This window comes from Portunus trituberculatus, chromosome 37 (genome assembly GCF_017591435.1).
Source record: "Portunus trituberculatus isolate SZX2019 chromosome 37, ASM1759143v1, whole genome shotgun sequence".
NCBI lineage: Eukaryota > Metazoa > Arthropoda > Malacostraca > Decapoda > Portunidae > Portunus > Portunus trituberculatus.
The window spans coordinates 22,230,928-22,245,786 of NC_059291.1; the positions used below are offsets into that span (position 1 = coordinate 22,230,928).

At 41.9% G+C, this 14,859-nt stretch overlaps 1 protein-coding gene across 3 annotated transcripts in view; it reads left to right on the plus strand.

Annotated features, from left to right (window-relative positions):
• LOC123514395 (high affinity cGMP-specific 3',5'-cyclic phosphodiesterase 9A-like) overlaps nt 1-14,859 on the plus strand; it is a 459,159-nt gene that overhangs the window by 287,300 nt on the left and 157,000 nt on the right. The gene's annotated exons all lie outside the window — the stretch shown is intronic.

Here is a 14,859-nt window from a genome sequence, read left to right on the forward strand (position 1 = left end):
GAGCCCCTCCCCCAGAAGGTGGCAGCCATTGAAGATTTCCCGCGCCCCACGACCGTCAGGAAACTCAGGGAATTCTTGGGGATGATTAACTACTACCACCGGTTCATCCCCCATGCCGCCGCTCTTCTGGCTCCCCTCAACGACCTCCTGAAGGGCGTTAAGAAGAACTCACCTAAGCCTCTGGACTAGGGACAAGAGGCAGAGCGCGCTTTTCAAGCCATCATGCTCCCTCCCGCACGGTCGCCGCCCTGTCTCGTCCTCCACCTTTGGACTACGATGCCTGACAGCACGGCGGAGTGTACGGCCGCCCACTTCCTCTCGGGGTGGGTGTCAAACTTCGGGGCGCCAGTCACCATCATCACCGACCAGGGGGTGCAGTTTGAGTCTCACGCCTGGGGTGAGCTCATGGCCTTCCTCGGCATGTCGCGCCAACGCACCACAGCCTATCATCCACAGGCCAACGGGATGGTGGAGCGCTTTCACCGGTGTCTCAAGGAGGCGATTCGCGCTCTCCTCCATCCTGGTGGCTGGGTTGACGCCCTCCCGATCATCTTGCTGACTTGGAGGGCCACGGAGAAGGAGGACTTGCATCACACGCCGGCGGAGCTGCTCTACGGGGAGGATTTGAGGCTTCCTGGCCAATTCGCGGCACCTGGGCCGCCCGCGGGACACGCTCTGGCCTTCCTTCCGGTGTTGCGGCAGGCTATGGCGAACCTCCGGCCCACTCCTCCTCGTCCACCCTCCTCCCGCCCCACCCACTTCCCGGCGAACCTCCGTGACGGAGCAGCTGTCTTCCTGAGGACTGGCGCTACCACAGGGCCTTTCCAGCCGCCGTATGGGGGGCCATATCGTGTGCTGCACAGGGGCGAGAAATACGTCACCCTCGAGATTAAAGGCCGTCCGTACGTCGCTTCGTGGGACCGGGTGAAGGCGGCTCACCTGTCTCCTGCTCCGCCCACGGCGCCGCCCCTGCTCCCACAGTAGCACCTTCCTCCCGTGGCGGAGCCCTTGCGCCTTCCTCACCCTAGGGAGGTGGCACCGTGCTGCCTGCCGCCGCGGGGTGCCACCGCGGGGATCCCCTCCTCGTCGGGGCCGGCGTCCTCACCTCGCCCCCTGGCAGACCAGGAGCCGCCGGCAAGCCCCCAACCACCACCACCCACCCCGCCTGTCTCCCAGCCCCCATCTCCTCCTCCTGTCACTTCTCCCGGCGTCATCACCCGCTTTGGCAGGTTAAGCCAACCCACTAATTTTTTCCAGGCCTCTTATAGGCTCCTTGCTACTCCCCATATGCCTCGTTTTTTTTTTTTTTTTATTTCCCTTCTTTGGGGGAGGGGGGGTACTGTAGTGAACCACACTACTACTGCTACTACTACTACTGCTACTACTACTACTATTACTACTACTACTATTACTACTACTACTACTACTACTACTACTACTACTACTACTACTACTACTACTACTACTACTACCATTACTACTTCCACCACGCTAATCCGGCCCAGGTGTGGAATTACCTGAGAACAGCCGGGCCAGGTGCAGTGACCTGACCCCAGCTGGATGTTCAGCCGAGGACTCGCCAGTCAGCACCGAAACTCCGGGAGATACGCACCGCACCGCTCGACTCATCTCCGCTCGCTTGTGTATACAATAATAAACAGCAGTAATGAACATCTCTGGCTTACCTCTCCATCCGTGTCTTGGCTAGTCAGGGAATACTACGGTAGGTCTAGCCAATGACAATTGTGATGACAAACATAAATGAAAAAAAAAATGGACGGGTATCTCTTTTGTTAGAAGTATTGGTATGAAGCGGTTTCATTAGGTAAGGAGCAAATTGTACCTCAATCACATGGCTTTAGTTCTTTGAAAAGGGAGATTTTAGGACACTTATTCTCCAATTATAGGTTATTCTTTTTTTATTTCTCTTTAGGAACTGGCACTCTCAGTGGGCCTTTTATTCGCACTATTTGTTTCCTGTGGCCAGTGTTCCTGATATATAAAAAAAAAACGGTTTCTGTTCATCCGATAATTAATTACCTCGATACACTGGTTGGAAGTACTGGAGGCGGCGGACAGTTATTCGCATTATGGTACATGCGCATTTACTGATAATGTATATAAATAACAGGCATCCTTTTCTTGCCAACACCCACCTTAAAACGACAATGTGACTCATTCAGTATATAAAAAAAAAAGTAGTTAAAGGATGCTGACGAAGATCTTAAAAGTAAATGTATGTTAACATTTGATATTTCCTTACCAAATAGATTTTGCATACAGTAAAGTTGTGCCGACTGACTTGTGCCGTGCCGTACAACTGCATACGCCACCGCCCACCGATGTTTTGTGACGGCAGAGGTCAAAACGTAATGTAGTCACGGTCAGAAATTAAATGATCTTCTGATTCACTTTGAGCGTGTTCTGTGTTTTCTCTCAACAAGTTTCCTGATCAGCTGACAATCTCTTGTAAATCATGACAATGAATACATTTTTGGTAGATCAGAGAACCTGAAATCTCTAAGTACAGAGCGCAGTGTGTGCCTCCTCCGACTGTTGAGCATGATGGTCCTCTTATAATAGCGATAACATTTTTTTTTTTACTTTTGTCATAAGAAACATTTTAAAAATTAAGGAAATTAGCATCGGTTTTAACACTTTAACTCATAAAATTTAGAAATATTTTCTATCCTGTTACAATATATTCGATTCAAATATTGACATAAAAGATAAAAGACTAAAAGGATAAAAATAATTGTTGAATTTAATTTTACATTAAAGAACTGATGAATGAAAACTGACTGACTGACGGAAAGTGACTGGTGAGATAAAGTCGTGGCGGCGTCAAAGATGAAGAGGAGAGTGTGATTAGTCTTGGAAAGGAGAACAAAGGCCTTAGTATTAAAGGTGGCCTCAAAAATCTTAGTCTTGCCTTAGTTGCTCTCCTACCAGTTGTTTTACCTGCTATATATCACTTATTATCTCCAACTCACCTTCATTTGGCTCTACCTTCACCACTAGTTCTCCTACCGTCCTCCTCATGTACTCTACCTTTTCCCCACTTGTTTTCTTTTGATTTATCTTTCCTTATTACTAGAATTTTCATCAGCAGCCATCCTTTTCTTACCAAGTTCCTTTCATCCTTTTCTTTATCACAGCATCCCCTCATTTTTCGTGCTTCTCCACCTACGGTTCATACCTATATTCCACTGTCTTCTCAACCTATTCCCATCTCCTTCATCCCTACCTTCACCCTTCCCTTTCCTTTCATTTTTTACCCACAGTTTCCCTTTATTCCTTATACTCCTCTCCTCCTTCATTTACTTTTCTCCTCCACTCTTTGCTTCTCCTTCTCTCAGCATTGGCTTCATCTCATTTCTTACCTAAGTACTTCATATACGTACGCAGACCAGAGCCTTTCCTAATCCGAACCTTCATTCCTCTTCCTTTCCCTTCACATATTGTCCTCTCACTCCATGTTCCCTCCCCACCTATCTCTCCCAATCCCCACTTCATATTCCTCTCTCTCTCCTCCTCTTTTTCCTCTTCCTCAATCTTATCCTTTCTCTGGCTCTCTTCTCTCCCTTCTTCCTTTCCTCCCTCTTCATGTCAGTATGTAAGAGAAGATAATTGTATAATTCACATTGCATTAGCCTCTTTGGTAAGTTTGTTGAAAGTTTCTTCTGTGATGATGATAAAGAAGAGGAACAGGAAGAGAACGAAGAAGAGGAAGAGGAAGAGGAGGAAGAGAGGAGGAGGAGGAGGAGGAGGAGGAGGAGGAGGAGGAGGAGGAGCAGTAGCAGGATGGGATTAGTGAAACACAAGTAATTCCCAATACAGAGAGAGAGAGAGAGAGAGAGAGAGAGAGAGAGAAACTGACACAAACAATCAGCTTGGGGTGATGGAAATGCAATTCGCAAGTGATGTCAACTTCTGCCTCTGACACTTCTCCACTTCATCCATTCTGCTCCAGCCACTCATCCCACCTGACTGGCCACCCTGCCTCCCCTCTTTGCCTCCCAGTGTATAAGGGATGATTGGAGAGGACAAAGAGCGAGGGTAGACCACTCAAAACACATCCAATACTGGCAAAAACAATAAAGGAGAGGGAAAGAATGCGTGAAATTAACACCAACGAAGGGGTTATCAACAGAGGAAGCTGGAGGCGTAGGAGGAATAAAAAAATAAAGTATGTTGAGAGAGAGAGAGAGAGAGAGAGAGAGAGACAGGATGGGGGCTGATGGCAGGGAGGAGAGAAGAGAATGATGGGATGGGGGCGCTCGGTAGATAAGAAAGAGGAGACAGGTGTGTGTGGAGGCGGGGACTGCTGCTGCTGCTGCTGCTGCTGCTGCTTCTGCTCACCACAAATCAATAAGGTGCAGGTGCTCAGAAAAAGGTTGTGCAGCTAGGTAGTGACACACACGCGCGCGCGCGCGCACGCACACACACACACACACACACACACACACACACACACACACACACACACACACACACACCGCGTAGTGTAGTGCTTAGCACGCTCGACTCACAATCGAGAGGGTCTGGGTTCGAGTCCCGGAAAGCGGCGAGGCAAATGGGTAAGCCTCTTAATGTGTGGCCCCTGTTCACCTAGCAGTAAATAGGTAAGGGATGTAACTCGAGGGGTTGTGGCCTCGCTTTCCCGGTGTGTGGAGTGTGTTGTGGTCTCAGTCGTACCCGAAAATCGGTCTGTGAGCTCTGAGCTCACTCCGTAATGGGGAAGACTGGCTGGGTGACCAGCAGACAACTGAGGTGAATTACACACACACACACACACACACACACACACACACACGCACACACAGGAGTAGCGTCTGATGGCTTCCATAATTCAATCATTCAGAGATTAATTTTCATGCAATACTGGTATGTAAGGCAACATTATGTATGTGTGACCTGTTTTCTGTTTCCACCCCTTACATGTACTCACGTACTGTATCTGCCGATCGTTTTCTTTTTATCTTTCCCTGAGCTCTTTACTGCGTCTTTAGTTTGTTCTCTATGTTCTCGTATCTGCGGTGAGTCTGCTCTGAATACAACCCATCTCCTTAGTTTATTATGTAAAAGAACTGGGTACCTACATATTTAGCCAAGACTTCTGAGTAAGCTGACGTTGTATCTTTTCTCTTAAAGAATCCAAATATCCTGTTGTTTTGATTACCACAGCCAGCTACAAACATTCCTATTTTTACATTTCACCGAAACCTCTATCACGTGATAATAAATATGCAGATGAAAACATACAATTGTTTTAGACAGCTATATATTTTGATTTTAATAAAAAAAATATAGGAATTTAATCTGTAGTGTGAGGAGTTAATATAAAGATGTGTGTGTGTGTGTGTATGTGTGTGTGTGTGTGTGTGTGTGTGTGTGTGTGTGTGTGTGTGTGTGTGTGTGTGTGTGTGTGTGTGTGTGTGTGCGCGCGTGCGTGTTGTGTGTGTGTGTGTGTGTGTGTGTGTGTGTGTGTATTCACCTAGTTCACCTAGTTGTAATTTTACAGGGCCTGGGTATCATACCCGCGTGGCCCCGTCTCCATATCTACACACATCCAACTTTCCTTTAAAACTATGCACACTCCTCGCTGACACCACCTCCTCACTCAAACTATTCCACACCTCCACACATCTCTGTGGTAAACTATATTTCTTCACATCCTTCAAGCATATTCCCTTGGTTATCGTTTTACTATGCGATCTCGTAGTTCTATTTAAGTTTTCCTCTCTCAACATCATTTGTTCATTATCCACTTCATCCAAACCGTTCAACAGTTTATAAACCTGTATTAAATCTCCTCTTTCTCTTCTTTGTTCCAAGGTAAGCAAATTCATTTCTTTTAATCTCTCCTTATAGGTCATTTCTGCCAATTCCGGAACCATTTTTGTTGCCATTCTCTGCAATCTCTCCAACTTCCTTATATGCTTCTTTTTATAAGGGGACCAAACCACTCAGCATATTCCAATCTTGGTCTAATTACCGTACTAATTAATTTCTTCATCATATCTTTATCCATATAATGAAAGGCTAATCCAATATTTCTAATCAAATTATATGTTTCTCCAAACATCTTGTCAATATGAGCCTCAAACTGCCCATGGTCTTGTATTATCACTCCCAAATCCTTTTCCTTTTCCACCTTTTTCAACACTACTCCTTCACCCATCTTATATGACCCTCTTGGCCGTCTTCCACTCTTCCCCATCTCCATTACATGACTTTTGCTCAGATTAAATTCCATCTCCCACCTTTTGCTCCACTCCCAAATCCTATCCAGATCTGCCTGTAAAATTTCGCAATCTTCTTCACTCTTCACACACCTACACAACTTCGCATCATCCGCAACCAAATTAATATAACTGTTTACTCCTTTCTGGCATATCATTAATATAGACAAGGAAAAGTATTGGTGCCAGCACTGAACCTTGTGGGACTCCACTCTCCACCACCAACCAGTCCGACTTTGCATCCCTTATTACCGTTCTCATCTCCCTCCATCTCAAGTAGTTTTCCATCCACTTTAACACTTTTCCCTTCAGTCCTCCATAAATCTCTAATTTCCATAGCAGTCTCATGTGAGGTACCTAGTCAAAAGCTTTTTTTAAATCCAAATATACACAGTCCATCCAACCCTCTCTCTCTTGAATAAAAGCTCAGTAGATTTGTTACACATGACCTCCCTTTCCTAAAGCCAAATTGATGATCCGATAATAACTTATGATCCTCCAGGAACCGTATCCAATATTTCTTTATCACCCTCTCACAAATCTTACCGACCACACTTGTTAGAGACACAGGTCTATAGTTAAGAGGCTCTTCCTTACTGCCTCCCTTATAAATGGGCACCACTTCAGCTCTTTTCCACTCTACCGATACTTCCCCGGTTTCTAATGAGTACCTTATAATATCATATAATGGATCTATCAATTCTTCTCTACATTCCTTCAATAATTTTCCTGAAACTTCATCTGGTCCCATCGCTTTATCATCTTTAAGTTCCTCCAACATTTTATATAACTCCTTTTTAGGTATCTTAATGTCATCCATGTGCACATTTCCTTGTACATTCTGAGGCTTTACAAACATTGTTTCTTTAGTAAATACTTGTTGAAACCTATTATTTAGCAATTCCGCGATATTCTTAGGGTCATCTACTATCCCTTGCTCTCCTTTTAATCTTTCAATGGACTCTCTCTTTTAAGTTTACCATTTATGAACCTGTAAAACAATTTTGGATGTTCCTTACTCTTGTCTACAATATCTTTTTCAAATTTTCTTTCTTCCTCCTCCTTACCCTCACATACTCATTTCTCGCCACTCTATAATTCTCCTTATTTAGTATATTCCTGCTCTTTTCCATCTTTTCCAAGCCACATCTCTCTTTTCCTTAGCCTTAACACAAGTTGCATTAAACCAATCCTTTCTTCCTTCCTCTCTCGGTTTATACTTTGGTACAAATTTCATAACTCCTTCCTTATAATATTTCATAAAAATCTCATTTTTTTTTTGCACTTCTCTGATTTGTAACATCTCCCAATCTAATGTTCTAAAATAATATTTCAAATTTTCTGTGTCCATCTTTCTATAATTCAATCTACCACTCCTGTATGTCTCATTTTTCCTTCGCTGTATTATTGCCATCTGCATTTCCATAACCACATGATCACTCTTTCCCAATGGACATTTGTATTGTATATCCCCACATAGGTACACTTCTCGTGTTAACACCAAATCCAGTCTAGCCGGTTCATCATCTCTATATCTAGTATTTTCTTTCACCCTCTGTTCCATCATATTTTCCATCATTAGATTAAGGAATCTCTCTCCCCATGCTTCCTCTCCAACACCACTTAGTAGATTTTCCCAATCCACTTTTTTACAATTAAAATCTCCTACTAGTATCACCTTTCTTTTTCCAGTTAATACACTTTCCAAACTCTGTAAAGTATCCTTGATCATATTGTCGTATTCCCTTAATGTCCATGAATTTGTTTTAGAAGGTACATAGGTCACCATGATTATTAATTCTTTTCCATCACTTTTTAATCTTATGCTTATCACTTCTGCATTGTTCTTCCCATACCAAACCTTATCCACATTTATCTCCTTCTTCGTCATAATCATAACTCCTCCTCCACCTTTACCCTCTCTATCCTTTCTCTATATATTATATTTATTATCCAAATTTATCTTTGTTTTTTTCATGTAATTTTGTCTCAGTCAAACACACTATATCAGCCTTCTCCACCATCACATAGTCTTGCAATTCCAATATACTTGACAGTGTGTGTGTGTGTGTGTGTGTGTGTGTGTGTGTGTGTGTGTGTGTGTGTGTGTGTGTGTGTGTGTGTGTGTGTGTGTGTGTGTGTGTGTGTGTGTGTGTGTGTGTGTGTGTGTGTGTGTGTGTGTGTGTGTGTGTGTGTGTGTGTGTGTGTGTGTGTGTGTGTGTGTGTGTGTGTGTGTGTGTGTGTGTGTGTGTGTGTGTGTGTGTGTGTGTGTGTGTGTGTGTGTGTGTGTGTGTGTGTGTCAATAGTGTGTTGGTGTGTTTTAGTCTACAGGTGTGTATTGAAGTTTGGTTTATAAATATGCCTCTTTGCATTTTCAGTTATAGTTGTATGTAGGAATGTGATTTACAGATGTGTTTTCAAATCCACAGGTGTATATGTGGTTAATGATTTATCCAGTAATGTATTCACATCCTGCACTTATATTTACTCTTTTTTTTATCGAATCACAGGTATCAGTCTCTTCTATCAAGTTTATTATCTAGTATACATACGTTTCCCTTATCCTTGATATAGAACCTTCAGTAAATGTTTTGACTATATTAACCTTTTCGCTGCGGTTTGGCACATCTTAAATTAATTACAAACCACTTTGATACATTTCTTCTTTTTTTATAAGGCTCACCACACATTACACTGCCTAGAAATCGCAGGACTTATTGTTTTTAAACTCATTTATACATTACTAGCAGCGCTGCGAATTGCCACATATTGCTGTGAAGAGGTTAAACCCCTCTTTATCTTTAATACTTCACATTTTTTATAAACTTACGTATGTAGTGAACGTGAATATCTCGTGATCTATACCGTTAAGTGTCTGTCTTCCACACCTCCTTTTCTTCTTCATTGGATGGCTCAAGGTAGGCGAGGAGGAAAGGCGTGAATGAAACCTCCTCCACTCCTCCCACTTTCCCTTCGTTTCTTTTCCTTTTTCCGTCAATTCACTCACTCTGCGAATAGTGTGTCACCGTCAGCCCAATTAGGATGATGGAGCGCGTGTCAGCGACGAAATGTGACAAGTTTTGTTATTAAATAAAAAAAGTGCTTCTCTTAAAAGGAGGAAATGTTGCATAAGTTGTTACATTGCCTTATATCATATTTTCTTTATGAATAGGCAAAATAAAATTTAAACTTTTGTCATTTCTTTTGATATGATTATCGTCATTCTTATCATTAGCAGCAGTGTACGTACAGGTCCTACAGTTTATTATGTTACTACTTATGACTCTTATAATTTATACTTGCAATGTGGTGATAATAGCAGCAGTGGTGAAAGTGGTGGTGATGGTGGTGATGCAAATGGCAGGTAGTTATAAAGTTCATAAGAGTAGGAGTTGCTGCAGGAAATGATGAGATAATAAGAGGGAATGGCACTGAGAAAGGGTAATGAGAGAGATGGGAGGTGATGGTGATGAGAGCAGGCAGAGGTAATAGATGGTAAGGTGGTGATAGTGGAGGTGCTGATGGAGGTGATAGATTAATCTGGGGCATTTGCACTTGATGGTCATGGAGTGATGAGAAATTATGGGATAATTGATGATAGGGTGGAAAAATGCTCTAGTTTTTTTTGCATATGATGAACGATCAAATAAGAACGGGAAGAATGAGTTGAAGTATTACATATCTTGCCTGATGCTATGTTATGTATTTGTGGATACTGTTGTTACCTGATATCAGTAACTCAAACATAAGGAATTTTGTTACGTTGATGTTAATGTAGTTGTAGTAGTAGTAGTAGTAGTAGTAGTAGTAGTAGTAGCTGTTGTTGTTGTTGCTGTTTTCTTCTTCTTTTTTCTTTTTTTCTTTTTTCTTCTTCTTCTTCTTCTTCTTCTTCTTCTTCTTCTTCTTCTTCTTCTTCTTCTTCTTCTTCGTTTTCTCCTTCTTCTTCATCTACTCTTCCTTCATTACAAAATGGATATCGATAAATTAGAAAAAAAACTACCTAGAGGAACAAAAATTATCCTAAGGCTTCAAACAAAGCTTACGAGGACCGTTTTAAATAACTAAATCTACTTATTCTCCTTATCAACACGCAATACGATGGGACCTGATATTGCTTTGCAGAATTGTTAAGGGTTTCACAGATACGAGCTCAGAACTGTGCCTGAAATTCAGCCAATCAAATATTACAGAAAACAAAGGCTCAAACTAAAACCAAAAAATCTTCTTTGATTGTGTAATAAATATCTAGAACTGTCTCCCATCGAGTGTCGTTTGCTCAAATACTGTAGATTCTTTTAAATACCGTCTTGTTAAGTATCTGGAGATTAATCACCAATTTTTTTTTTTTTTTCATGTTATGGCCTATAGCGCCTGTAGACATACTTAAGTATGTGGGGAAGCGCTGTTCAGCTCCCGCCCATTAGTGGTGCAGGCAATTTTATTTATAGTGGTACCCATATTACGGCCTATATCATCTCCCAAGCCCATCTTCGGTGTAACCATCTAGAACCTGGGTATCATGGTGACATGTAGGTAACTTTAAACCACTCGACAAATGGCAACGTTTCTAAGGTTGTATTAGAGTATATACTCTGGGTTGTATATGGTGGGATTCGAACCTACGCGTGGACGTCTGCCCGATCCCACGCTCACTACCGTATCCACTACGCCACCGCCTCCCTATTTACCGTTGTTCATGTCAGAATAAAAAACACTTTTGATATCATGTCACCGGGTAGGGATATATTTCATTAAAGAAAAAAAAAACTACTCTACAACAAAGAAAATGAATCAGGTAAGAGAGATCTTGGTGATAGTTCCTCAGATACTTAATGCTGACTTCATCACAGTAAGGGATTGAATATTTGTTATCCAACTAATTCACTTATCTAAATTGTATTCCATTCAATCATATTTAAGGTATTGGAAGCATCTCATCAGATGACGGTAATATTAAAATTACATCTAGATTATATGTGGTAGAAGACATTATCTCTTATTTACGTTCCTCTCAAATTTCATTGTTGTTTCCTCCTTAACGACATGGTAAGTTATTTTTTACGGCCAGCTTCGGTCGGATGGAGGGTGGGGGGGAGGATGGCAGGTTGGGGAGAAGCCTTCTCGTGTGCTGTCCTCTCCCAAGCAGCTTAATAAGGACCTCAGGGTCTGTTGCTGTTTGGACTTATATAATGTATCCGTTTGTTTGGGTTCCCTTGTTTGTATTCCTTTCACATTTTCCCACATAAGAGTCCGAGTTCTTCCTTTCCATTACATCTCTTGTTCCTCTTAATTGAGAACATATGGGAAACAGGCTCTATTGGCCATAATATAAAATGAATAAGTAAATAAATAAAAAAAATCAGAAAAAAAAACAATATTTCAATCACTACTTAATATCTCTTTCACCATTGACAAATACAGGCGATTAGGAACCAAACCTTTAAGAATACATACCCATGTTGCTCATGTAATTAATGCAAACAAGAAGGTAATCATCATAACAGTTGATTTGCTGAGGAACCTGTGGTTCCGTGGTTGGTGCATTGATGTGATCAGTTCGTGACGAGTTTCGTGTCCTGTTGGTGGAGGCCATTTTTGCAGACTATCGTGGTGTAGTCAAAATATCCACATGATATCCATCTGTTTCCCATCAACGCCATCTTTGACCCTGCATATAAAGGAAAGTTTGAGGAGGTGATGTGAGTCTTTGTCCACGTCACAATAATTAAGCTCAAGAAAAAGTCGATGCGGAATCAGCTGGACATCAGGAAACATATGACAGTGGAGCGCAGAAGAGAGCAACCTTTTCAAGCTACAGAAGAATTGTAGAAAAGTTACTAACGGTGTTATAGGCCAAAAATATGAAAGCTAATACCTCGCATCAATAGTTAAGTTCCCTATACTCAGGCACGCAAATGTGATGAACATTTGTGGAAGTGTCAGTTTTGTATCAGTTATATCAGTGATGTTAATTCTTCAAGCTCTCATCAGTGGATAATGAAGGAACGCGTTTATTTTGGGACCTATTGTGTTGGTTGCACGACAGATCCCTCCCTGTTTATCCTTCGATACTGTAATATGTTCAGAATGGATCGGCGGTAAATATAATGATGAAGACTATCTACCGCTCTGCTACTCATACATAATATTTTTTTATTGCCTTGCAAAGAGAGAGAAAAGGTTATATAAAGTTATATACTTTCGTGTCACGTTTTCGTAGCCATCATACTCTTTTAAAGCCCCATGGAAACTGAGTAATTGATCTGAAAGAGGAATAATTTAGCTTGTAGTATTAGTGGTTAATATGTGCATAATCTTGTATGCGTATTGTGTTGGCAATGATTAGTAGATGAGTGGAATAAACTCAGTTATCAAGTTTACAGCTGAGCAAATGAAATATGATATACTGTATGCAGATACTCCCAGATGTAGGTTTCTTAACTTTTTACAGCTTCCTTTATTTCTAGATTTTCTTATGCTTTTACTAGCAGAAACAACAGCAAGAGTAACAATAACATTAGTTTTTAATGCTCGTGATCAGAAGGCGAGCATCATGTTCTCACTTCATGTGTGTTCTGCTTCTCTCTGTCACAAGTCCTCTGATCTACTGATTGTATGATCACGAAATATGACATTTTACAGATTTTTAGCTGGTCTTGAGACTTACGACTGAGGAAAAACGTAGAAACAAAGTAAGAGAGTGCATTGTGTTGCACTGCTCCTGCCTGTAACTGTATGAGTGCGTGCAGGCAATGAGGGGTCTGAGGCAGAGAATATTTGCAAATCATATCATTAAGGTGAAAAAGAAACAAGAGGGAAAACATAAACAAAAGCAAGACAATTCGTATGACAGCCACACATAATATCAATATTCATACATTATGAAAACATAATAAATTAGACTTAGTGAGTGGCAAGAAGTAAATGGCAAGGAAAGCTATAAAGATTGATAGGTGGAAAAAGGAAAATAGATAAGAAGTCAATGAATACGTATTTTACATGGAAGGAGTAAAAAAAAAATTAAAACTCAGCGACGAACAAACATCAGTGTTGGAAGCTGTTCTTTGCACCAGATGACTGACAGACCTGATGAGACGGGTAAGATGCGGAGAGAGGGGAGGAGATGTGAATAGCAGGCTAGAGTAGGTCAACTCTTCCCACTTCACCTTGTCTCTCCCCTCTGCCTGTTACCTTGCCTTCCTCGTCTCACTTGCCTCCCTCTCTCCCTCATCTTACCTACCTTGCCCTCGCCCTCTCATCACCTGCCTCCCTCCTGACGTGTCTCCCGCTGTTCTCTCTCGCCCCCCCCCATTAAAGCAACAAACACGCCAAGACCCGCATGACGCCAGGTGATGGGTGTCCCAAGCCTCACCCGCCACCCTTGGCCGTGGATTAGACTCAGCGGTGGTAGACTTCGTCGGTGAAATGCTGGTTGTAGTGAATCCAAACCCTCCTTTATTTCAGCCTCATGTGCTCTTCAGGTAAAATATTAACTGCTATGGAGAAGCGTTTGAGTGCAGTCAGTGACACAACCTCCCCTGAAAACAACCTCTAAATCCTCTAGCTGCTCATGGTACTAGTAAAGATCTGAGGAATAAAACTGAAGTACTTATTTGTCTATGTTAGCTACTCGATTATTTCGTCTTTGAAAACTATTATACTCGAATCTTACATCAGACCATTCTGTCAAGTTCAAGAAGTCATGCCAATAGTGAAAGAGTTGCAAGACATAACACATTTCAGGAAAATAACAATTCAAATAAATGAGATTGGGAGGCAAAATTACCCATTCTCATGTAGAATACTGAGTGAGGTCTAAAAGAGAGAGCAAGTGAGTGAGTGAGTGACCGCATGGCTGAATATATATAATATACCCACGCGCGAGTTCACTTTGGCACAGCGAGCCACAAAGTTACATAAATTTTGTTCTCTGGGAAAGGATTTCATTCGTGCAATTAAGATTTCGACTTGGTTAGCGCCACGTGTGTGCGAAAGGCTGTCTTCTGGTTAATGGTGGTAGTACTGGTGGTCTTGGTGGGTTTAAACCAGGGGTGGGCAAACTTTTCAGTGCTAGGGCCACATTAAAAAAAAAAAAATCACTTTCATACAGGGCCACATACTATATTAACCCAAAATCATTAACATTTGAAATACAAAATTAAAGGTTTTAAAGAAAAAGCCATTCTCACACGCATGTGCACACTTGCGGGAAAAAATGAAATGCTCACAAAACTATTTAGCGTTGATTATTAATTTGCTCTTTCAAATTTACTAACATTTGTCTGCCCACACCTGGTTTAAACGGATGCAAGTGAGACTTCCCAGACATGAGCCGCTGGTAAGGCTCGGGTCTGAAGCGCTAGTGAGAGGAAGAGGATTGGTGGGTGAAAGGCCGGCAGGCGGCAGAGTAAGCTATAGAGAATGCAGATCAAGATTCCTCCTCTCTTCCTTCCTTATAGTCCTCATTTTCCTTCCTTCTTTCTTGTCTTCCTCCTTTCTTTCTTCCTTCCTTATCTTCTTGTCTTCCCATTATTCTTCATTATTTTCCTTTTTCTTCCTTCTTTCCTTTCTTCCTTTCTTCTTTTACTTTACCTCCCTTTCTACCTTTTTTTCT